We start from the raw sequence: 24,786 nt of genomic DNA on the forward strand, positions 1-24,786 counted from the left end.
TGGCATCAGGTTAACTAGTAATCTGCTTTCTTTCACTTTAGTTTCACCCTACCATAATTAGACACAAGAAGAATATTAAAGCATGTAGTCTGTTGTATTTAACTTTTTCACTTACCATAATGCAATTTAGATGTATCCATGTTGTTGCATGTATCTATATCTATCTATATGTTGCATCTATCTGTATGTATGTATGTATGTATGTATGTGTGTATATATTTTAAGAGAGAGTGCATGAGCAGAGGAGGGGGGCAGAGAGAGAGAGACAGACAGAGAGACAAAGACGGAGAGAATGAATCATAAGCAGGCTCCATGCTCAGTGCAGAGCCCATGTGGGGCTTGATTCCATAACCCTGGAATCGTGATGACCTGAGCCAAAATCAAGAGTGGGATGTTCAACAGTCTGAGCCACCCAGGTGCCCCTTATGTATCAATAGTTCTATTTCAGAGTAGTATTTTACAGCACAGATATATCACAATTTATTACAGTTGTTGACTTTGAGTGCTTCTCATGTTTTATTTCTATGAATAATTCTGTTATAAACATTTGTATACAAGTCTCTGTGAGAACATATGTTCTTTCTCTTGGGCAAGTAATTAGAGGTGTGATTGCTAGACTGTATGCTAAACATATATTTAAATTATAAGATGCTGGAAATCATTTCAGGAGTGGCAGTACTATTTTGATTTCACCTACAATGAGAGTTCTACTTGCTTCACATCCTCCCCAGCACTTGGTAATGTTAGTCTTTTTAATTTTAGACATTCTTATGAATATATAAAGATATCTTATTATGGCTTTTCTTTGTATTTCCTGGAGGGTTAGTAATGTGAAACATCTTTCATGTGTTTGTTACCTACTTGGGTATTTTTTTTTAGTGAAATATCTTTTCAAACTTTTTGCCACTTACTGATTGGGTTATTTGTCTTATTGTTGAATTATAGGAGTTCTTAATGTATTCTGGATACACATCTCTTTCCAAGTATGTTTTGCAAACATTTCTCCCAGGCTGTGTTTTATTTTTGTAACTGCACCTTTCAAAGAGCATTAAAAAAAAAAAAAATTAATGTTTATTTATTTTTGAGAGAAAGAGAGAGACAGAGTGTGAGCAAGGGAGGAGCAGAGAGAGACACACACAGAATCCGAAGCAGGCTCCAGGCTCCGAGCTGTCAGCACAGAGCCCAATGCAGGGCTCAAACCCATGGACCACGAGATCATGACCTGAGCTGAAGTTGGACACTTAACCAACTGAGCCACTCAGGCGCTCCTCAAAGAGCATTTTTAAAAAAAATTTTGATGAAACCCAATTTGTCATTTCTTTCTTTTTATGGTTTATGCTCCTTCTGTCTTACTTAGAAAATCATTGCCTAATCTAATGTCATAGACATTTTTTTTCTCTTGTTCCTTTGGACATTATATTGTTTTAGTTTTTACATTTAGAATAAGATTTTTTTGAGGTAATTTTAGTATGTATTGTGCAGTAGATTCATTTTTTTCCATATAGATTCAGTTATTCCATCTCCACTTGTTAAAAAGACTATTCTCTCCTCCATTGAATTACTTTGGGAAATTGACCATATTAATGTAGATCTAGCTCTAGACTTTCTATCGTATCCCACAGATCTCCAGATCTATCCTTTATCCTCTATCACACTTTCTTGATTAGTATTATTGTAGTTAAGCTATTCAACTCTGTTCTTTTCAACATGTTTTTTCGGTAAATCCTTTCCTTTCTGTATAAATATTGGAATAGGCTTGTCAATTTTCTTTAAAAATGTTTATATGTTTTATTCAACCATCTATAGATCATGAATCTGAGATGATGTATGCCTGGACCTATTGTTGATGTTTTGTAATCCTATGGAAGTTGAGAATCAAGTGAACATTGACATGCATAGAGATATGAAGAGAAATTGTGTCCAGATGACATCTTTTGAACCTCTGAATCAAGCAGCTGTTTGATTTTTTTTTCTTGAGGCAATAAATTCTACTTTTTTTCAACAAACCAATTTATGATATTATTTTTTGTCCTTTGCAAATAGTAACCCTAAATTTTACATTCCCATCAGTTATTCTATTTCAGTCACTTTTTATCTCTTCCAGAACTATTGCTGCATAAAGCTATACATTCACAGCTATTAGATCAGATAATTTTAAGAAGCTTCTCATCACTTATAGAAAAATCCCAAACTTTTAATCATGAGATGTAAAACTTTTGATAATTGGGCCTTATTAGAATTTTTAAGGCACATCTTTTACCCTTACCTCCCTCACCTCACATCATCTTTGATCCAATTATATTGCCTTTCTCATTTTATCTCCAATATACCTTGAACTAACACTCCTCTGATTTTTTGTTATTGTTGTTGCTGCTTTAGAAAAGGGGCAATATCCTTAGCCAATGTAATTGTCTCTGTTACTTGGCTCTTTTATTGTCATTCATGCTATATAGTGACATGGCAGAGCTGGCTGGTGTTGGCTCTCAGGAACCAAGTGTTAATATTCAGAATTTTTTCATGTATTTACATCACTTACATCATTGGCCATGATGTAAATAATCTATGGATAGTGGCAAATGCTACAAATTAGGATTCCCACTGTCTAGGTCTGTTTGGACCTCTGGAACAAAAATACTATAGACTAGGTGACTTAAACAATAAACATTTTTTTTCCCTCTCACAATTCTGGAGGCTGGGGAGTTGAAGATCAAGGTACATGATCAGTGTCTGGTGAGAGCTTGCTTCCTGATTTATAGATAACCATCTTCTTGCTGTATCCTTATAAGGCTGAAGGGGTAAAGAAAATCTCTGTGGTCTCTTTTATAAGGACACTAATTATATTCATGAGGGATTCACATTAGTTTATGATCTAATTACCCACAAAAGGCACCATCTCCAAATATCACATTGGGGATTAAGTTGCACATATGAATTTGATGTGAGGGGACACAAACGTTCAGTCTATAGCAACTTCCTATATGAATAGCACTCATTCATATAGTAGAGTGGTTTACCAATATACCACTGACTGTGATAGTTATGGGTACTCTTGTTTTTGTTTTATAGTGTTCTTGTTCCATAGAAGTCTGTCCAGAGAACCTGCTTCTTCACATAATGTGCATCCCACTAAGCACTAGCTTATCTCAAAGGTCTTGAACTTTTTCATTGTAATTATTCCCTTCGATTCAGGGAACTCTCTTCTTTAACAGATGGGTGTTCAAGAGGCACCCCCCACCATCTTGAGCATTATGTGTGACCTTGGGAAGTCATGGGCTTCTATCTAACTGATTGTTGTTATGCAAAACTTGGCAGACCTGATATACTTTGTTAATGCGACTTAGACAACCAATACAATGTTCCTGCAGACACTATCAAAAGAGATTAGCTAACTGGGACTAAGTTTTATAAAGCTCTTGGCAGAAGAACAATTATCCTAAAATTGGTCCTTATCAGGGTCTTTGTTATTAATTGATGATTGATAACATTCTCAATTCTACCTATTCTGTTCCCAACTTCATCCAAACTTTTTCCTCTGTCTGTGGTTTCAAAACAAAAGCTAAAATATTCTTTCCCTCTATACAATTGCTGAACAGACCATAATTTAATTGAGTTAGGCTTTTTCTAATGCTTAGACCTTTCCTAGTGCAATATGCTGAATATTACTTATCTGGCAATGAGATGCAGCAGGAAGGAAAATTAGAACTAAGAGTGGGGTTAGAGCTATGCCCGTGGATCATTGCAATGGGTGAAGGTCCTCCTGCCACCCAGCCTCTGCGGGAAGAAAGCATGCTCAGAGAAAATACGTATTTTGAGGGAGGAAGGAAATAATAAATCCCTACTCTTCAAAAGTACTCTTGACTTGAATTCTCGACCACAACCAAACCTTAGCGAGTTTGGCTTAGTGTTCTGCCTGAGTTGGGGTGTAGTGGTCTGGTCAACTGATCGTGATACTCTGCCTCAAGGGAATTGGGTCACTTGCTTCTTCATTACTGCCAAGGATGGGGGCCTGAGACAGGGAGGTCTCAGAATTTGAAGGGTGTTGGTGAGCTTCTCAGGACAGAAATGAGTTTAGATTAGTTTTGCACTTTTAAGGGCAGAGATCATCTTCACCTAGCTGCTCTTCTATTGAGGGATGGTTATATCTATATCTCTATATCTCTATCTCTATCTATATATCTATATCATGTATACTATATCTATATCATCTATTCTATATCTATATCTATATCTTTATCTATATCATCTATATCTATATCCAAATCTATATCTATATATATCCAAATCTGTATCTATATCTATCTACATATCTATATATATCTCCATATAAAGGATCTGTGTGAGTTCTTTTACACAGAATCTTACTGGGGAAAATAAAACAGAGGGCTCTGCCTTCTTTAGGTTTGTGCATGGTTTCTTGTATATTCTTTTCCCCCCATTATCATTTAGCATTTATTAATATATAGGGGAGCTTTTGTTTTCAAATAAAAATTTTTAAATTAATTTAAATATTAATTATTAAAAATATAGATGAGCAGGAAGAAGTTTGGATGGGGATAAGGTGTATTAAGTAGAATGGATATTAAAAATTTAGACAGGATAGGTATGCCTGGGTGGCTCAGTTGGTTAAGTGACCGACTCTTGATTTCAGCTGAGACAATGATCTCACAGTTTGTGAGTCTGAGCCCCACCTTGGGCTCTGCACTGACAGTGCGGAGCCTGCTTGGGATTCTCTCTCTCTCTGTCTCTCTCTCTCTCTCTGCCCTTCCCCCTGCCAGTCTCTCAAAATAAATAAATAAAATTAAAAAAAATTAGGATTGTATTGTGTCTCTTTTTGTCTGACCATTTGTAATGGATTTGAGGACTAGGATTGGATGGATCCTTTTTTTTTTTTTTTTTTTTTAATGGGAAGCTCTACCTAAATCTTTCAAGTACAATCACTATCAAAAGCAAACTCTCTTATAGCCTTTGGACTCTTGAGAGGATAGTAAATCATAAGGATATATTCAGGTAATTTATATAAATTCATTAAGATAAGGGGGTCATGTGGGAATCTTTTTAGGATGGTGTAAATGCTATTGCAGGGTATGGATCCTGACCCCAAATATACCCACATATTTAACTTAGAATTCAGAAACCTTAAGTTTCTAAATGAGAAATCTCTACTTCCCTTTTTCCCACCTTCCTATTTAGCTTTTCTTAGCCCATAGAGTCCTCCCAAAAGGCCTAAAAGCTATAGCAATTAATCCTAGAAAACACTTTTCATAGAAAAAGGAGATGTTTAGAAAGAAAATCAATCTATTATTCTATTTAAAACTTTGTTATGCTCCATACAGTTATATTTTAAGTTCCAATAATGAGTAGAGTGGGATTTTCTAATTTTAAATGCTTATGTTTGAGAATATGAGTGAAAAAATACTAATTAACAACAACAACAACAAAAACCCCTGAGAATCATACACATTTCTTGCAGAACTCAAACTGTCTTCATAGGTAGAGCTCTGTTCTTTGGTTCTTCACTTCTAAGAAACATAAAGACATTTAAAAAAACACATTATTATATTATAGGACAGAAGGCTTTTTTCTATAGCTTTGAGGGGTTATATTGTAAATTAAAAGTAATTTCCTTTTGGTCAGATTTTACATTTTTTTTTGAAAAGTAGTTTAGGATGGATGTATTATCTTTCAAACAAATTCACTTGGAGACAGATATATAGATATAATAAATTAGGATATTATCACTTTAATAAAAAGTTTCCACCAAGTTATTTATAGAGAATGCTATGGTGTGTCACCCAGATCCCCCTTTAGGGATCAATTTCCCTACTGTCACAAGAGTTACCTGCAGGCTATTGACAGTTAATTCCACCCTTAGGAATTGCTCTCAGCCAAAGAGAGTTGTGTCACCCATATATGTTCTTTTCCCTTGGGTAGCTTATATATATTGACGGATTCATGTTGGGAATAAAATGTGTGCCCCTTTGTGTTTGGGGGGACAACTATGAACCCCTGCAACTTCGGAAGTCTCCATGGAATTGACTGAGTTTTTGTTATAAAAGCATTGCAGCTCGGCTTGTTCCTCTGTCCATTCCTGCTTTCCTCATTCCTCCACAGGTGTTGATCCAAATCAAATTAACCTTTTTGTGTTCAAATCCTTGTTCCAGATTCTGCTTCCCCATAAATGAAGACTGACCTAAGAGAGTTGGTACTAGAATTGGGGTGGTTCAAGGAAACCAATTCTGAAAGAGACATTGAAGTTTGGTCACCTGCCAGCCAGATGGCAATGTGTACTTCATTATGGATGGTGAACGGAGTACAGATATTTCCTGGTATACTATAGCGGCACAGTTATTAAAAAGTTTTCACCAATGGTGAACTGAGACAACATACCAGTAGAAGGGAATGCGCTGATGGGCACAATAATTCCAATGATTGAGAGACTTGACACAAGTTGTAAATATAGGGCAATAGAATTTGATGTCTCCTTCTGAGTTCCATCCATTTACTGGGAAAGACAAACAAAGGCTTAGGTTGTTAATCACCAATTTAAAGTGAAACATGAAAACCAGAGGGTCTTTTTCGGTAGAATATGAAAAAACTCTCATCTCCTACAGCTAAATAAAACAAACAAAACAAAACAGAGGGTCAGACTCACTTATAAGGATTGTGGAGCTCTAGACAAGACTGAATTATCAGCCTCAGCAAATAATCTATGCCAAGGTTAGGGTCCTGATTGGGAAAGAGTGGGACCCTTCTCCTCCCCTCTCCCAGCTTTATTGAGCTACAATTACATATAATGTTGTGTAAGTTTAAGGTGCACATGATGATTTGATGCACTTATGTATTGCAAAATGATTACCACAGTAAGGTTAGTTAATGCATCCATCACCTCACATACTTGTGTGTGTGTGTGTGTGTGTGTGTGTGTGTATGTGGTGATGACTTTTAAGATTAACTTCTTAGCAACTTCCAGTATACATTATTGTTAACTGTAGTCATTGTGTTGTATATTAGAACCTCTGAACTTGTTCCTCTTAGAGCAAGAAGTTAGTATCCTTGGGCCAACATCTTCCCATTGCCCCTACCCTCCTACCCCAGGCAAGCAGCAATTTCTCTCTGTTTTTATGATTTTTTAAAAGGATTCTACAAATGAGATTATACATTATTTATCATTCTCTGGTTTATTTCACTTACTATAATACCCTTAAGCCTCAGCCATAAAGATGCAAACAGCAGGATTTCCTTTGTCTTATGGCTGAGTAATATTCCGTGTATAAATATACCACATTTTTGTTACTCATTCATCCATCAACAGATACTTAGGTTGTATCTAGTTTTGGATAATGGAAATAATCCTATAATGAACATGTGGGTGCAGATATCTATTCCACAGAGTGATTTTATTTTATTCCGATACATACCCAGAAGTGGTGTATGTGTGTATCTCCTTATATATATTTGATATTTACCTGTTTTGGGATATATAATTTATCATTATTCCATAGGTTGCCTTTTCAATTTATTGATTTTTTTTTCTGTACAGAAACTTTTTAGTTTGATGTAGTACCACAAGTTTTTGTTGCTTGTGATTTTGGTGTCATATCCAAAAAATCATTGCCCATATCAATGTCAACAACCTTATTCCCAAATTTTCTTCTAGGAGTTTTTATCTCAGGTACTACATTATAGTCCTTAATACATTATGAGTTAATTTTGCGTATGGTCTAAAATATTGGTCCAGTTTCATCCTTTTGCATGTAGTTGCTCAGTTTTTTACAATACCATTTAATAAGGAGACTGCCATTTCCCCATTGTATATTCTTGGTCTCCTTGTCTGAAATTAATTGACTATACATGCATGGGATTATTTTGGGGTTCTCTATTCTTTGTATCGGTATGTGTACTGTTTTTATGCCAGTATCATAATGTTTTGATTGTTATAGCTTTGTAGTATAATTTGAAATCAGGAATTTTGGTGCCTCCAGTTTTGTTCTTCTTTCTCAGGATTGCTTTGGATATTTGAGTTCTTTTGTGGTTCCACCAAATTTTATGATAGTTTTTCTATTTCTGTGGAAAATGCCATTGGGATTTTGATAGGGATTGCACTAAATTTGTAGATCATTTTGAACAGTATGAACATTTTATCAATAGTAGCTCTTCTGACATATGAACACAGAATAGCTTTTCATTTATTTGTATATTCTTCAATTTCTTTCATTTATGTCTTACAGTTTTCAGTGTACAGTGATTTCACCTCCTAGGTTAAATTAATCTCTAAGTATTTTATTGTTTTTGATGCAATTATAAGTGTGATTGTTTTGGGGTGCCTGGTTGGCTCAGTCAGTTAAGTGTCTGACTTTGGCTCAGGTCATGATCTTGTGGTTCGTGGGTTTGAGCCCCACGTTGGGCTCTGTGCTGACAGCTCAGAGCCTGGAGCCTACTTCAGATTCTGTGTCTCCCTCTCTCTGCCCCTCCCCCATTCACACTCTGTCTCTCTGTCACTCACAAAAATAAATAAACATTAAAAAATTTTTAAAAGTAAAAAAAAATAATTGGGATTGTTTCTTTATTTCTTTATCAGATAGTTCTTGGTTAGTGTATACAAGCACAACTTATTATTGTGTTGATTTTATATCCTGACACATTACTGAATTCATTTATTCTAACAGGTGTGTGTGTGTGTGTGTGTGTGTGTGTGTGTGTGTGTGTGAAGTTTTTAAGGTTTAATATGTGTAAGGTCATATCATCTGCAAATACAGACAATTTAAATCTTTTTAAAAGTAATTTGGATGTCTTTGATTTCTTTCTCTAGCCTAATTGCTCTAGCTAGGATTTCTAGTACTATTTTGAAAAGGGATGGTGGTGAACACCTTTGCCTTGTTCTTGATCTTAGAGGAAAAGTTGTTAAAAAGTTGAGTCTGATGTTATCTACGGGCTTGTTATATGTGGCTTTTATTATGTTGAGGTACATTCTTCTATGCAAAATTTCCTCTCTTTGTTTATGATTTGATGACTTTTTGTTGTGATGTGGTTTGACTCCTTTATTATAATCTTTTGTGTACCTATTATAGGTTTTTTCCTTTTTGTTTACCCTGGGTTTAACATAAAATATCTTAGAGTTATAGCATCCTGTTTTATTGTGGTAACAACTAAACTTTAATAGAGTATAGAAACTCAAGACTTTTATGTTTCTGGCCCTTACATTTTAGGTTATTGATGTTATAATTTATGTCTTTTTTATGTTGTGTAGCTGATAACAAATTATTGTAGCTGTTGTTAATAAGTTTAATAAGTTTATTAACTTCTAAACTAGAGTTGCAAGTGATTTATGTACCACCAATACAATACTAGAAAACTTGACTTTGACTATATATTTACTTTTACCTTTCACACATTCATATATTTTTAGGAAGTTAATGATCATCTTTCCATTTCAGCTTGAAGAACACCTGTTAGCAAGTTTAGAAGTAGTGAGCTCTCAGCTTTTTGTTGTTATTGTTGTTTGTTAGTTTGATAAATTCTTTTTTTTGTCCCTCCTTTCTGAAGGATAGTTTTGCTGGATGGAGTATTTTTGTTTGACAATTTTATTCCTTCAATAAAGGTACTATCTCATGCTCTCTTGACCTACAAAATTTCTGTTGAGAAACCTTCTGATAATCTTAAGGAGGCTCCCTTGTAAGTGATGAATCACTTTTTTCTTGCTGCTTTCAAAATTCTTTCTCTTTGACTTTTGACAATTTACTTATGTGTCTTGTAGCACTTTTCAGGTTCAAACTATATGGGGTCTTTTGTACCTCATGAATCCGGGTGTCTATTCTCTCCCTAACTAGGGCTATTTTTAGCCATTATTTCTTTAAATAGATTTTCTATCCTTTTTTCTTTCTCTTCTCCTTACAGGATTCCCATGGAGTATATTTTGCTTCCTTTTATGGTATCCCATTAGTACCATAGACATTCTACATTACTTTCCATTTTTTCTTTTCTTTTGCTTCTCTGGCTGGATAATTTCAAATGATCTATCTTGAGTTCACTAATTCTTCTACTTATTGAGTCTGGTATTGAATATCTCTATTGAATTCTTCAGTTTAGCCATTGTATTTTCCAGTCCTAGATTTTTTTTAATGTTAGTTTCTATTTTTTTAATGTATCATTTTGTTCATTTATTGTTTTTCTATTTTGTTTAGTTGTCTCTGTGTTGTTCTTGTAGTTTGTGGTATTTTAAGAATATTATTACAAATTCTTTGTCAGACAGTTCATAGTTCTCCATTTCTTTGGGGTCAGTATTAGAGCTGTATTGGTTTCTCTTCTTGATGTCATGTTTGTTAACTCTTTATGATCCTTATATTCTTGCACTTGTTTTTGTGCATTTGAGGAAGTGGGCCTCTCTTCCAGACTTTATAGGTTTGCTTTGGCAGGGAAAGACCTTTACCAGTCAGATCTGCTTGGGGTTCTGGACAGTTCATCTGGTAGCATCCACAGGTAGGTGGGGTTTTCTAAGAGGGTCTCTAGCTGGGCAAGGCCACTGCCTGTGGAGTGATGGGGGGGTTGGTGGGGGGGATGCCATAGGATGAATAAGACTGCTGGCTCTGCTCTGTAGGTGGCCCCACTAATTGGTCTCAGCAGTCATGTCTGTTTGGGTAGAGTCACAGGCTGTGTTGCCTGGCAAGGCAGTGCCACTTGCTTTCAATGGTTGGACAGGGCTGTGGGCTGGACTCAGCAATTGCTCCTGGTCAGGTGGGACCTCAGGCTGTGTCTCCTAACTGGAAGATGCCATTGGCTAGACTCCTAACTGGAAGATGCCATTGGCTATATTATGGCCATAGGCTGGGCTCTGCTGTTGAGTGAAACTTTCAGTAAGTCTCTGTGCCTGAGTGGTACCATACACTGCAATCCCGGCTGTTTGAGGTCACTGTTCTGGCACCTTGGTCCTGAAAACCAGAGCTATGCTCAGCTGGCTTTGCGCCTTGCTTGAGCAAACTGTAGGATGAAATCTGCACCTACTTGGGTTCTCTGGCCAGTATTTCTTGTCAGATGGGACTGGAGGCTATGTTCAACAGTTGGGTGGGGCTGCTGACTTGTTCCACTGTCCAGGAAGCACACAGGGTATACTTTTTGGCCGCTGGATGTCTATGGCCAGGCTTCCCAGTGGAGCAGGACTGGAGTCGATGCTCAGCAGGTGGGCAATGCTTTGAACTTGCTTCCTTGCCCAGTTGGGGTTATTGGCTTGGCTCTGAAGATAGGAAGAGCTGCTGGCTGAGATATCTGCTCAGGTGCCACTGCAAGTAGTGATGTGACCCATCTATGACATCTGAGTGCTTGTTGCTGTAAGCCTTGTCTGCATCTTTATCTGTGTCTGGTCATTAGTGGTTGAGTCTGGCAGATCCCAGTGAATCATGAGACGTGAAGCTCAAGTGGGCTCCCAGGAAGCATCTTGCAAAGCTGGGGAAACAGAATGTCCACTTTGGTCTTTCTTTTCCCCACTGGAGAAACTATATGCCCAAGAAGAACCTCTTATATGGCACTTATTGCCTGGGGGAAAGATTATGTTGTCAAAGTGTAGACTCTCCTTTTATCCTACTAATGTGGTACTTCTTGGTGTCTGTGGTCCAGGGTGAATGTTTCAGCCTCACCCCTGGGTTCCAGGATTTTTACAATGGTATCTTGTCTATGGATAGTTGCTAGTTGGCCTTCTTATGAGGAGAACTGATATCGGGAATGAATGACCTATTTTGTCATCCATATGCTATCACTGTTCTCTTCCCCCCAAAATCTTAGGATGAGGAAATCTGGGTCAATGCACTTTGAAAATTTTCACCCATAAATTCTTTGTATTGGCTGAGTCTTCACAGTAGTCTACTCTTCCATATTAAAACTCCGTCTTTCCCCTTGCTTGAAGACAGTCCAAGGTTGTCTTATAAGAAAATACCCATCCCACCCCCTCAGGATCTACTCTACCGCCAGTCCCGACCAAAGACTAAAACTTAGTGGTAAATGGCAATATAATCTAGCTAGATATGTGTTGGGCTTGCTGAAGAAGAAAAGGGATGACAAACCAAAGGAACTGCAGGATTTAGCTAACTTACTCAAGTTAGCTAATTTAATAGTACTGGCAGGAATCATGTGTATGTGGGATTGGATCTTAAAGGAGCTGGATTATTCGAAGCACTTTCCCCATGATACACATAATTTTGGCAAGGATGAGAGAAGATACTGCTAACATAAAGAGCTAGGTGGGCTCTTAGAGGTTGAAAGAAAGTTACGGCTCTCACTTAGTGAGATACAAATGCCATAACTAAAATGGCAGATAGTAGAATAAAAGGTAAAAAGAGTCAAAGGGGTTGGCTTCCTAGAGTGGATAAATTGCATAAAGCCTTCAAACTCACTAGCTGCCTATGTTTTATAAGAATGTGGAGGATATAGTGTTTTGCACAGTGATGAGAGTGGCCTCCCCATTTTTATGAAGATCAGTGGCGACTGTCCTCTGAAGACCCAAATGATGACAGAAGATGCTGGTACATAATACTGGAAAGAGTTAGAGTGGCCACTGGCAGCTGGAGACCTGAAATATCCCTGATAAAATGAGAAACAGAATCCTGAAATAACACAGGTTAGATTGCAGTGGTGCAGGGTCAGAATGTCAGCCTGGGAGGCTGAGTCACATAGAAATACAGAGACATTTGATAGAAGATGGTAGTCTTAGGGAAACCACGAAGGAGTAGTTGGCAAGAATATTTCTCAATGTATAAAAATCAAAGGAATTCAAGAATGAATGATCAGGAGGTCGCAGGCTATTCTCTCCATAACATGTCATAATCTCTTGCTCATTTTAATAATATGGGCTGATTTTAAGTTCCACATTACACTGACTGAAGGAAAGGCCAGTTGCTCAGAAGGAAGGAACTTGCAAAACCAAAGCAAATGAACTGTGCTGTAATGATTCAGAATCTTTACTTAAAGGGACCTATATCCATTTACTTGGATAACCATACACTAGGGAAAGGGAAATGACAAGACATTTAGAGAACAGTAGGGCATAGGGTTTGAGTTGGTATTGATACACAAGTGCTGGAAGTGGTACCAGGATTCCCTCAATCCCCTTGTTAGAATGGAACATAGACCAGGTAATACATGAAGTCTTGGGTACACTGAGTACATAAGCCCAACTACTAGACATTTCTTTAGTGTTCAAATATATACTTAAAATGCAAAGACTACATTTAATTTCATTGTTTTTTTGAGTCAGAACTGCTGGAATGGAGAATACCAAGTAGAAGTCCCTAAAACTGGTCAAGATGGTTAAAAAATCAGATGGATCCTGGAAGGTGACAGTGAATGACCACAAAGTACCACAAAAACAGTAACCCCAATCGGAGGCATTTTACCAGATATAACAATATTTTAAATAAAGGCAGAATCAGAAACAGGATCATGTCAAGCCATATTAGAGCTCAAGGCAAAAAGAAAAATAAGTAATGCATATTTTTTTCTTTATTAAAATTTTTGATATTTTGTTCATCATGGATTTTTTGACTGATAATGATTTCTTTAAAAAATGCATTGAAATATTATTTATCTTGATTATTGAATTTTTAATGTTCCCTTAAATTTTGTGTCTGATGCAAATGTTTTCTTCAACTCACTCTAGTCTTGGTTCTGTATAACAGAGCTTCAGAAACTTGGTAAACAGTCGGTATTCTGATGAATGCATTATTCTTCATTTCTAATGGGAAGGAGATCGGAAGTTAACATTCATATGTGATGAACAAAAATAAACATTTATATTCTTCTCTCAGGGCTATAATAATTTTCTTACTCTGTGTCATAAATATAGCCTGAGGGGAACTGGTGATCTTGGAAATCCATATATCACATTGGTCCTCTATTTCAAAGTCATTATATTAAGCAGACTGGAAGAAGCAGAAGTATTTATTCTGGTGGCCCTGGTAAGACTGTGTAGTCTAGAGTGTGAGAAATAAACCCAATGAAGATTCAGAGACTTGTTACATTGGTGTAGTTTGTACCAATTCAGTGACCTAATATATACACCAGATCATTTCCACAGTGAAAAACAATTTATTGTATCTTTCATCTTGCCACTAAGAAGGAAAACACAAGTCCTGGTATGAAATGACACAGAAGGCCAACACCTTTGAGTTGAACACATAACAGGAGCATTCTGTAGGAGCTTCTGGCTATTGTAGCCCTCCCACATGGGCCCCTTGCTTAATGATAATACGGAAGTCTCTATGAGATTGAAGGTGTCTGTAGTAAGCATGGATCACCATGACTCAAATGGAGAATTATAATTTAGACCCTTTGGTGTTCTGCAGCAAGCCTTTGCCATCTGCAACAGAAAATCATCTTCTATTAGATTAACAGTTGTGGCATGCTAGGGGTCTTGATAGAGACAGAGAATGTAAATGGAAATCAAGTAACCATGCAGAGTTGGATTCTGCCAAACTCATCTACTCAAAGGTTGATCAAGCCCAATGGCAATTCATCATTGCAGAATTATTCATGAGCAGAGCCAGAGGGTACACATAAGCAACACAAACAGGTGGCTCAGACTCCATATCATCTACTGTTGCATTGGACTCTCTCGTTTAGCATGTGCCAATGGTGTATGGGGAATTCATTTTAAATAGCTCATGAAGGAGGTGAAGGCTGAGCTTAAGTCATAGATGGGTTGGCTTTGTATATTAGCTAAAAATCAAAGTGCTGTTCTACAGACCAACGTAAGGGTGGGCTTGAAAGATAGGGGTGAGGAGAAATCCTCCCAACTGGTATAAGTTTGAGTAGTATCCATCTATGTGGAGAAAAGTGGCTTGGGTTGAAATAGATGTGGCTTCATGGTCAATGATGACTGGATCAGGATTGATTAGGAGCTTGGAAAGAGAAAGATTGAGGATTAGGAAAAATTATTTTTTTGGGGGGAGGAGGTATTATAAACAGACCTAGGGGAAGCATAAAGTATAGAGAAAAACCTTGTAATACATGATAATTCCTGCCATAGATGAGCCATCATAGAAGAAGCACTACAAAAATGTTTAGAGGATATCTTGGCCAGTGGACACAAGCCAGATTTGGCCATCAGTCCCCCAGTTTGGCAAAGGGGCAGCATAAATAGAAGAGTCATGAGTGGCAGGGATGTTGATCAAGCCTAGGCTCAACTGAATGGGCTCATCTAGTTGCTGCTGCAGAGCGTGCAACTTTCCAGCAACAAAAAAACAATGCTGAGCCATTAACAAGGCACTTCCTCTCAGGACGCCAACAAGGTATTTGGTAGCAAAGTGATTTCACTGGCTCCCCAGTACTATCGGGCAGCAACTCATCTTAATTTTATATTAACACATGCTGCAGATATCGGGGTTGCCTTACCGACAGGGCCTCATCCATCTCCACTACCCAAGAGTCTGGATTATTTGTTTCACCAGCATAAAATTCTGCTTCATATTGTTCTGGATCAACGAACCCACTGTACAGCAGGCAGAATGTGACTGTCGGCATCTGACCACTGGATCATTTGTCTTATCATATGCTATATGACTCAGTTTTGTCAGTAGGACTAAGCAATGGAATGGACGTTTGAAAACTTATCTGAGGCACTAGTTTAGAGATGATGTCCTCTAATATTGGTATTCCATCCTCAAAAATGCAGCAAAAATTTAAATCAATTACAGTTATAAGATATCGTATATTCAACAAGAAATCATGCATTTGAGAATAAAGGGGAAGGAGTGGACCCATATAACATTATTCCCAACAACCTACTTGGGGAATTTGTGTTTTCCATCCTCTCATGCCCATGCCTTTTGACTGAAGATTTGGAGGTCCTGATTTCCAAAGGGGAATGCTTCTACTGAGTGTCCCATTACACTTTAAGCTATGGCTATTACCTTGAATCCTGGAGTAACTGTACCCAGGTGGGGCACATTTATCATCTGAATTAAGTGGATCTGAGCAGCAGAAGGAATGAACAGTAGGGTGCACTGCTCAGATTCCTTTTCAGCAGCGAGATGGACCATTTCTGCTGCCAGGAAGAGCTGTTGCTGAAGACAAATGAATGACTCTCAGCCTGAGTCCATTGATTGGTTGATGTGGGAGCACAAAGGCTAGCCCCCTTGCCTACTGCTAAGAGCTCTCAAAGGACATCTAAATAAATTCCTAGCCCTCAGTTGGATTCACTGAATCTGTTGCAACTGTGTAACAGTTTCATTCTCCCTCTGTCCAGCCCCAAGCCCTTCAAACCCTCCCAGAGTCTGTTCTGAGGCCACACCCCAGTAAATAGCCTACATGTAAATTTCTGATGCTCAAAGTCTGTTCTCCGGGGAAGTTAAACTAAAACAGGATTCCTTCAAATTGCCAGGATTCATTTACCATAAAATAATTGAAAAAGGAATTTTGCACATAAATGTTGAAGAGTAAATCTGCATAAAGTAAACTTCTCTTCCTATGTACTTTTACTTTGCTTTTTTTCTCCATTATTTTTTCTCTTTCTACTTTCCTTTTTGCTAATTCAATTATAACATCAGATATTATGGAAAAAATTACATTTAGAAGGCTTTGCCCACCCCCTCACCCCACCCCCGCTCTAGGCCTCATCATGTGAACTTGGATGAATTAAGTTTCCCTGTGTAAGAAGTGATTAGTTTATTAATTGGGGTGATTGTACCAGGTGGTTGATCTTTAAAGCATCTTGGAACTTTGAAAGTTAAATATTCTCCTTTTCACTCTGTTTTTATACTTAAATGTCATTGCAGTTTGGATTGGAGAGTTACTGAGTACAAAGGGGAAATACTAAAGAAATGTTTGAATCTTAGGAGGTACAGGTGTGGTCACTTGCAAAATAGGTGTAAATTGTGTAAACATTGTTTACTGATGCTAATAAGACAAAAGAAAGATTTCCCCATGGCAGATGACTTACTACAGGCCATGTAATAATAATGCAAATAATTTATTATATTCTCCAAGCATCTGTAGTATTTGTGATGTGAGAATTTGTAGACATGATTGCATTCATGATTCCTTCAGCAACTACTCACTGAGTGCCTATTTTGTGGCCAGACTGTACTAGGCCCTGGGGATACAAAGATTATGAAAATAAGATCCTAATTCGTGAACAGCTCAGAGTCCAGTGGGAGAGACTGACATATACACAAATATTACAGTGCAAAAGATCTGCTATAATGGAATATAAACAGAATGCTGCTGACAAATTTTGTAATGATTTTATGCAGACAAGATATATTCCTTCTGTAAAGATTGACTGTCAATCAGTTTGAGTACCTCTGCATTATAACAAAGGCAAACCTGATCACGGTACCACAAATCCACAAGGCCTGGCACCTCCTTTCTACAATGAGTAACAATTGCTATGATAAGTAACAATTGCTACAACAATTGCTCTAGCTATTTACATCAGCTCTGTAGGACATTTTCTTCCTCCTGTTCTACATCCGTGCAAGAGATGGTCTCTGTGGTAACTAAACAGCAGAAGCTGCCTAAAGTCCACAATTCTTTCTACCATTTTCTGAATTCAAAACAGACTGGAGAGCTAATGCTAGGGGATGGTAGCTGATGGGGCTGAGTTTGTGAGGAGGGGAGGGAACAGTCTAGCAAACGGGGGAGTGCTTTTGAGATTAATGAAGGAATAGAAGGCGATTTTCCTGGACTGAAGGGTAATAGAAGTCAGGGTGTCCTAGAGAAGCAAAAAATTCTGATAGCTCATCCAAATTGAGGCAATTTTGAGAGTGAAGGCTGGTACAAAAATATAATAACATTTATAATTAAAATTCATGTCTTGAAATATTTACAGATCAACCAATTAACTTCATAACATTGGTCGATTCTTCAAATAATTTTTTTCAAAAAATTACATATTTCTAAAAAATAAAAAAAAAACCATGTTAGCTATATTAAAGCCAGTTTTAAAAATCTTTATACTGATTATCTGTATATTAAAAATAAGCAGAATAATTATTCTTGGTGCATACTCATACTTTAATTCATCTCATTCTGTAATCCTAAATTGTTGGCATTTTTCTGAAAATACATTTTTAATTGTCTTATTATTAATTATGTAATGAAAATTCCCTATTTTCATACCTAGAAGTGATTTCTTTCTAAATGATCCTATGCTTAATTGAAGAATGTTCATCAGATTCACATAAATGATATCTTAGTCAATCTCAATTTTATTCGTCTTAGGTTCAGCATATAAATTTTCTTTTATTTTGAATTTTTTAAAAAATACTTATTTTTGAAAGAAAGAGACAGAGTGAGAATGGCAGTGGGGGAGCAGAGAGAGAGGGGGAGACACAGAATCTGAAGCAGGCTCCAGGCTCTGAGCTGTCAGCACAGAGCTAGATGCGGGACTTGAACTCATGAACTGTGAGATCATGACCTGAGCTGAAGTCAGATGCTCAACCGACTGAGCCAACCAGACACCCCAGCATATAAATTTTCAAATGAAAAATTGAAACTCCATCAAAAAATCACTTTTGTGAATTGATACATTCCGAAGCACAAAACAGAATTTTATTTTTATGTTTTTAATATGAAATGTATTGTCCAATTGGTTTCCATAAAACACCCACTGCTGATCCCAACAGGTGCCCTCCTCAATACCCATCACCCACCCCAGAATTTCAGAAATTAAATTGTATATATTTTTTGTATTCTCATTATTTAATGTGTTCAGTGCCTCCTTTGTTTTTGTAGGGATAAATTTTAATGTCATTCTGCCTGCAAGCTTTTGTTCAGTAATTTCAGTTTGCTAAAAGATTTAAAATTGGGTATTTTTAGTGATGATGTATTGTTTAAGTCCATTTCAGCTGCCATAACAAATATATTATAGACTAGGTACCTTAAATAACAAACATTTACTTCTCACAGTTCTGGAGGCTAAGAAGTCCAAGATCAAGGCACCAACTGATTTAGTGTCTGGTGAGAACCTGTTTCCTAGTTAATTGATGGCTGCCTCCTCACTGTGTCTGTCCTCATATGGCAGAAAGGGTAAGGGAGGTCTTTGATAAGGATACTAATTCCCCTCATGAAGGTTCCACCCTCATGATCTAATTACCTCCCAATGTCTTCACCTCAAAATACTATCACCTTGTAGATTAGGATTTCAGCCTATGGATTTGGGGAAGATACAAACATTCAGTCCCTAACAGCCATTTAGTGAATAATTAAAAGTAAGATTTGACAGTTGGCCTTGAAGAAAGTAGAACTAAAATCTAGAAGCTTCACTTATAAACACATATAATGCCATTGTAGGAGAATTAAAGTCTTTGTTCAAATGTTCAAACATTCTAAAATCTCACTGACACTGGTCAGCAGAGCGTGCACAATTCCTTCTAAATTCATGTCTGCTCCATAGGTTTCTTTACTAAGAGTATTTTTCCCTGATAGGTTATGGTCACCCTAAATTTGAATTCATATAATAAACATAAAACTAAGAAATAAATGTTCAATTTGAGCTTTTAAATGAATTTATAATAACACTAAAATAATACAGTATTTTCATCTTTGAATGAACTTTCAAAAGCCCCGCAAGGACTCCCCCACTCTCCCTGCACATGTGAATCATGTTAGAATCTGGTAGGCACAGGTGGTGCCAAGAGAAAGAGGAAGACCTTCTGATTTCTGGTCTCTAGTACTCATTGCTGGTATCTTTAGAATCCAGTCATACATGGCTCTGCCTCCTCATGTGTGTGGTTCCAGAGATAGCTGGTGGTGTATTCCAATCAGCTCCTCCCTACCTGCTAGGACACATGAGTACATCTCTTCCCAACTCCATATTCACTGATTTCAATTTGATAGCTTAAAACTGTCTGCGGCGGGACTATTTACACCACAGAAATTGGCAATTCCTACAAATTACATTTCCTCACCCTACTGTAACAGCTGGTTGTTAACTGTTGACCAGCATTCCACTGCAAGAAACCCTAACACAAATCCTTTCTAGGCACCTCATGCCTCTCTTCCTTGCTGGAAAGTCTCCACTTGAAAAGAATGCTGCAGCAGAGTGGGTCAGGGCGAACCACTCATCCTGGTTTGGCTAGCACAATCCCAGTAAGCACCTGCTGTGCCAGGGTCCTGTCCTGCTTGGCACTTACACCGGAAATAGTCACTTTGTAATAGTGTGTAAATAACAAACACAATTAATGGTTGCATTAAAGTTAGGATGTGTTTCATAGAACTTCAATTTTTATTTCCAGCTTCTTTCCTTTGATCTTGCCTAGTAGTATGTGGAACACATACGCTGTGATCAGGACTCTCTCTGGGTATATGATTAAATAAAAACGACCATCAGCAATACCCAATGCTCTTTTCCTGAACCCTTGCACACACAACGTAATTTATACCTCTCTTTCAAGGACAGCATGCCGCATGCTCTTTGATAATAAAATCAATGTACTCACACAGGAGCAGGTGAGGCTTAGCTAACTTCAGCTGGGTATGTGTGTAGGGGAAAAAGGATTCCATATTGCTGGCCCTCCTGGACACTTGGTATATTACTGTCCTAAGTTACAAATACCAGTTTAGGCAAGAAGTGAAGTGCAGTACAGTATCTTATTTCTTAGAAATGATCCCAGTCAAGGAAATATTTTGTAGTCTCACCAAAACTGAATTTATCAGAGGGGATGAAACTCAGCTTCTAAGTGATTAGGCACCGGCAGTTTTTGCACCACAGTTAAATGTTATGTGCATAAATTATAAATTATATAGCCAAATGTTTTTATATCCTAGCTTTGGATGGACTCAAAATAATATTTTCATAAAGTACACACTAGTTAATTGAAGTTTATGTAGCGTATCTAAAGAATAATCAGGTGTTTAAAAATAAAGTATTAATCAAGGCGTATTACTTTTCTATGACTGCTGTAATAAGTTATTATAAGCATAGTGGATAAAAACAACATAAACTTATTATTTCACAGCTCTGTAGGTCAAAAGGTCTGACATGGGTCTCAATGAGCTAAAAATGAAGGTGTTAGTGAGGCTGTAGTATTTTCTACAGGCTTCTAGGAAAAATTGTCACCTTGTTTTTTCCAGCTTCTAGAGGACACCTGCATTTCTTGGCCCATGGTCTCTTTCTTCTTCAAAGCCAGTCCTGTTGTAGCTTTCTTTTTTTTTTTTTTTTTCAGATTTTTTTCATGTTTATTTGTTTCTTGAGAGACAGAGAGAGAGACCATTAGCGGGGGATGAGAGACAGGGAGACACAGAATCCGTAGCAGGCTTCAGGCTCTGAGCCCTCAGCACAGAGCCCAACACGAGGCTCAAACTCACGAATCACGAGATTATGACCTGAGCTGAAGTCAGATGCTTAACTGACTGAGCCACCCAAGCACTCCTTTTTCTGCTCATCCTTCTATACAGTCACGTCTCTCTTTCTCTCTCTGACCATATCCTTGAAAAATTTTCTGATTTTATGGAGACATTTTAAGGACACATCCAGATAGGTCAGGATAATCACCCCAGGTCTAGGCCTTAGCCTAATTACATCTGCAAAGTCCTTTTCACATGTAGGTAGGTAACTTATTCACAGGTTAGTGGTATTAAGTTTTAATTGTCTTGGGTGGGGTTGCATTATTCTGCCTACCACACAAAGTGATATTTTCAGCAAAGAATAAACTATGTTCTTGGGGCACCCGGCTAGCTCAGTCAGTCGTGCTTGTGATTTTTGACCTCAAGGTTGTGAGTTCGAGTGCTATTTTGCATGTAGATATTACTTAAAAATATCTTTGAAAAAAGGATATACTATATTATTAAGATCTAGAGTTCATTCTTCTTTCATTTCTTTGAAGATATAAAACAATTACCTAAATTTAGAATAATTTTTAAGATTAATCACAAATGGAAGTGTGAATACATTTTTTCGTTGCTGTTATTGTTTTTTTTTTTTTTTTCCTGCTTGCATCAGGTACTCCTTTCCTACGTAACATCAAGAAGAGTCTATAGCCAGTTAAAAGCTCTCAATCTGGATAATTTCTTCATTTCTGTGATTCCTTGAAACTTGTTCATGATGGCCAGATGTCTATTATTTGGTTAGAATTTAATTCTGTAATTGTTAAAAAAACAAAAAAGTGTCTGCTGTCTAAGCCCATACCTGTTCCATACCTGTTGCTCTGGTGCATTTCTTTTTTAAATTAATTTAATTAATTTAATTTATTTAATTTATTTAATTTTATTTCTATTTTTTAATATGAAATTTATTGTCAGATTGGTTTCCATACAAAACTCAGTGCTCATCCCAACAGGTGCCCTCCTCAATACCCCTCACCCACCCTGACCTCCCTCCCACCCCACATCAACCCTCAGTTTATTCTCAGTTTTTAAGAGTCTCTTATGGTTTGGATCCCTCCCTCTCTAACTTTTTGTTTTTCCTTCCCCTCCCCCATGGTCTTCTGTTAAGTTTCTCAGGATCCACATAAGAGTGAAACCATATGGTATCTGTCTTTCTCTGTATGGCTTATTTCACTTAGCATCACACTCTCCAGTTCCATCCACATTGCTACAAAAGGCCATATTTCATTCTTTCTCATTGTCATGTAGTATTCCATTGTGTATATAAACCCCAATTTCTTTATCCATTCGTCAGTTGATGAACATTTAGACTCTTTCCATAATTTGGCTATTGTTGAAAGTGCTGCTATAAACATTGGGATACAAGTGCCCCTATGCATCAGTACTCCTGTATCCCTTGGGTAAATTCCTAGCAGTGCTATTGCTGGGTCATAGGGTAGATCTACTTTTAATTTTTTGAGGAACCTCCACACTGTTTTTCAGAGCGGCTCCACCAGTTCTCATTCCCAACAACAGTGCAGGAGGATTCCCGCTTCTCCACATCCTCGCCAGCATCTATAGTCTCCTGTTTTGTTCATTTTAGCCACTCTGACCGGCGTGAGGTGGTATCTCAGTGTAGTTTTGATTTGTATTTCCCTGATGAGGAGCGACGTTGAGCATCTTTTCATGTGCCTGTTGGCCATCTGGATTTCTTCTTTAGAGAAGTGTCTATTCATGTCTTCTGCCCATTTCTTCACTGGATTATTTGTTTTTTGGGTGTAGAGTTTGGTGAGTTCTTTATAGACTTTGGATACTAGCCCTTTGTCCGATATGTCATTTGCAAATATTTTTTCCCATTCCTTTGGTTGCCTTTTGTTTTGTTGTTTGTTTCCTTTGCAGTGCAGAAACTTTTTATCTTCATGAGATCACAATCGTTCATTTTTGCTTTTAATTCCCTTGCCTTTGGAGGTGTGCCGAGTAAGTAATTGCTGTGGCTGAGGTCAGAGAGGGTTTTTCGTGCTTTCTCCTCTAGGGTTTTGATGGTTTCCTGTCTCACATTCAGATCCTTTATCCATTTTGAGATTATTTTTGTGAATGGTGTAAGAAAGTGGTCTAGTTTCATTATTTTGCATGTTGCTATCCAGTTCTCCCAGCACCATTGGTTAAAGAGATTGTCTTTTTTCCATTTGATATTCTTTGCTGCTTTGTCAAAGATTAGTTGGCCATACTATTGTGGGTCCAATTCTGGAGTCTCTATTCTATTCCATTGGTCTATGTGTCTGTTTTTGTGCTGATACCATGCTGTCTTGATGATTACAGCTTTGTAGTAGAGGCTTAAATCTGGGATTGTGATGCCTCCCACTTTGGTCTTCTTCTTCAAAATTACTTTGGCTATTCGGGGTCTTTTGTGGTTCCATACATATTTTAGGATTGCTTGTTCTAGTTTTGAGAAGAATGCTGGTGCAATTTTGATTGGAATTGCATTGAATGTGTAGATAGTTTTGGGCAGTATTGACATTTTAACAATATTTATTCTTCCAATCCATGAGCACGGAATGTTTTTCCATTTCTTTATATCTTCCTCAATTTCCTTCATTAACCTTTCTATAGTTTTCAGCATACAGATCTTTGACATCTTTGGTTAGGTTTACTCGTAGGTATTTTATGCTTCTTGGTGCAATTGTGAATGGGATCAGTTTCTTTATTTGTCTTTCTGTTGCTTCGTTATTAGTGTATAAGAATGCAACTGATTTCTGTACATTGATTTTGTATCCTGCGACTGCTAAATTCATGTACCAGTTCTAGCCGACTTTTGGTGGAGTCTGTCGGGTTTTCCATGTATAATATCATGTCACCTGCAAAAAGTGAAAGGCTTGACTTCATCTTTGCCAATTTTGATGCCTTTGATTTCCTTTTGTTGTCTGATTGGTGATGCTAGCACTTCCAACGCTATGTTAAACAACAGCGGTGAGAGTGGACATCCCTGTCATGTTCCTGATCTCAGGGGGAAAGCTCTCAGTTTTTCCCCATTGAGGATGATATTAACTGTGGGCTTTTCATAAATGGCTTTTATGATGTTTAAGTATGTTCCTTCTATCCCGACTTTCTTGAGGGTTTTTGTTAAGAAAGGAAGCTGAATTTTGTCATGCTTTTTCTGCATCAACTGACAGGATCATATCGTCCTTATCTTTTCTTTTATTAATGTGATGTATAACATTGATTGATTTGTGAATGTTGAACCAGCCCTGCAGCCCAGGAAGGAATCCTACTGGATCATGGTGAATAATTCTTTTTATATGTTGTTGAATGCAATTTGCTAGTATCTTGTTGAGAATTTTTGCATCCATATTCATCAGTGATATTGGCCTGTAGTTCTCTTTTTTTGCTGGGTCTCTGTCTGGTTTGGGAATCAAAGTAATTCTGGCTTCATAGAATGAGTCCGGAAGTTTTCCTTCCCTTTCTATTTTTTGGAACAGCTTGAGAAGGATAGGTATTATC

The 24,786-nt window shown here is 37.4% G+C and overlaps 1 long non-coding RNA gene across 1 annotated transcript; it reads right to left on the reverse strand.

Annotated features, from left to right (window-relative positions):
- Positions 1–5,126: 5,126 nt before the first annotated feature.
- Positions 5,127–21,167, reverse strand: LOC123576067. The gene is made up of 3 exons (XR_006701147.1): positions 21,044–21,167; positions 6,388–6,502; positions 5,127–5,519 (listed from the first exon to the last, which is right to left on the reverse strand). It is a non-coding gene; the product is annotated as an uncharacterized LOC123576067 (long non-coding RNA).
- Between the last annotated feature and the right edge of the window lie 3,619 nt (positions 21,168–24,786).

This window comes from Leopardus geoffroyi, chromosome C2 (assembly GCF_018350155.1).
Source record: "Leopardus geoffroyi isolate Oge1 chromosome C2, O.geoffroyi_Oge1_pat1.0, whole genome shotgun sequence".
In the NCBI taxonomy this organism is placed as follows: Eukaryota; Metazoa; Chordata; class Mammalia; order Carnivora; family Felidae; genus Leopardus; species Leopardus geoffroyi.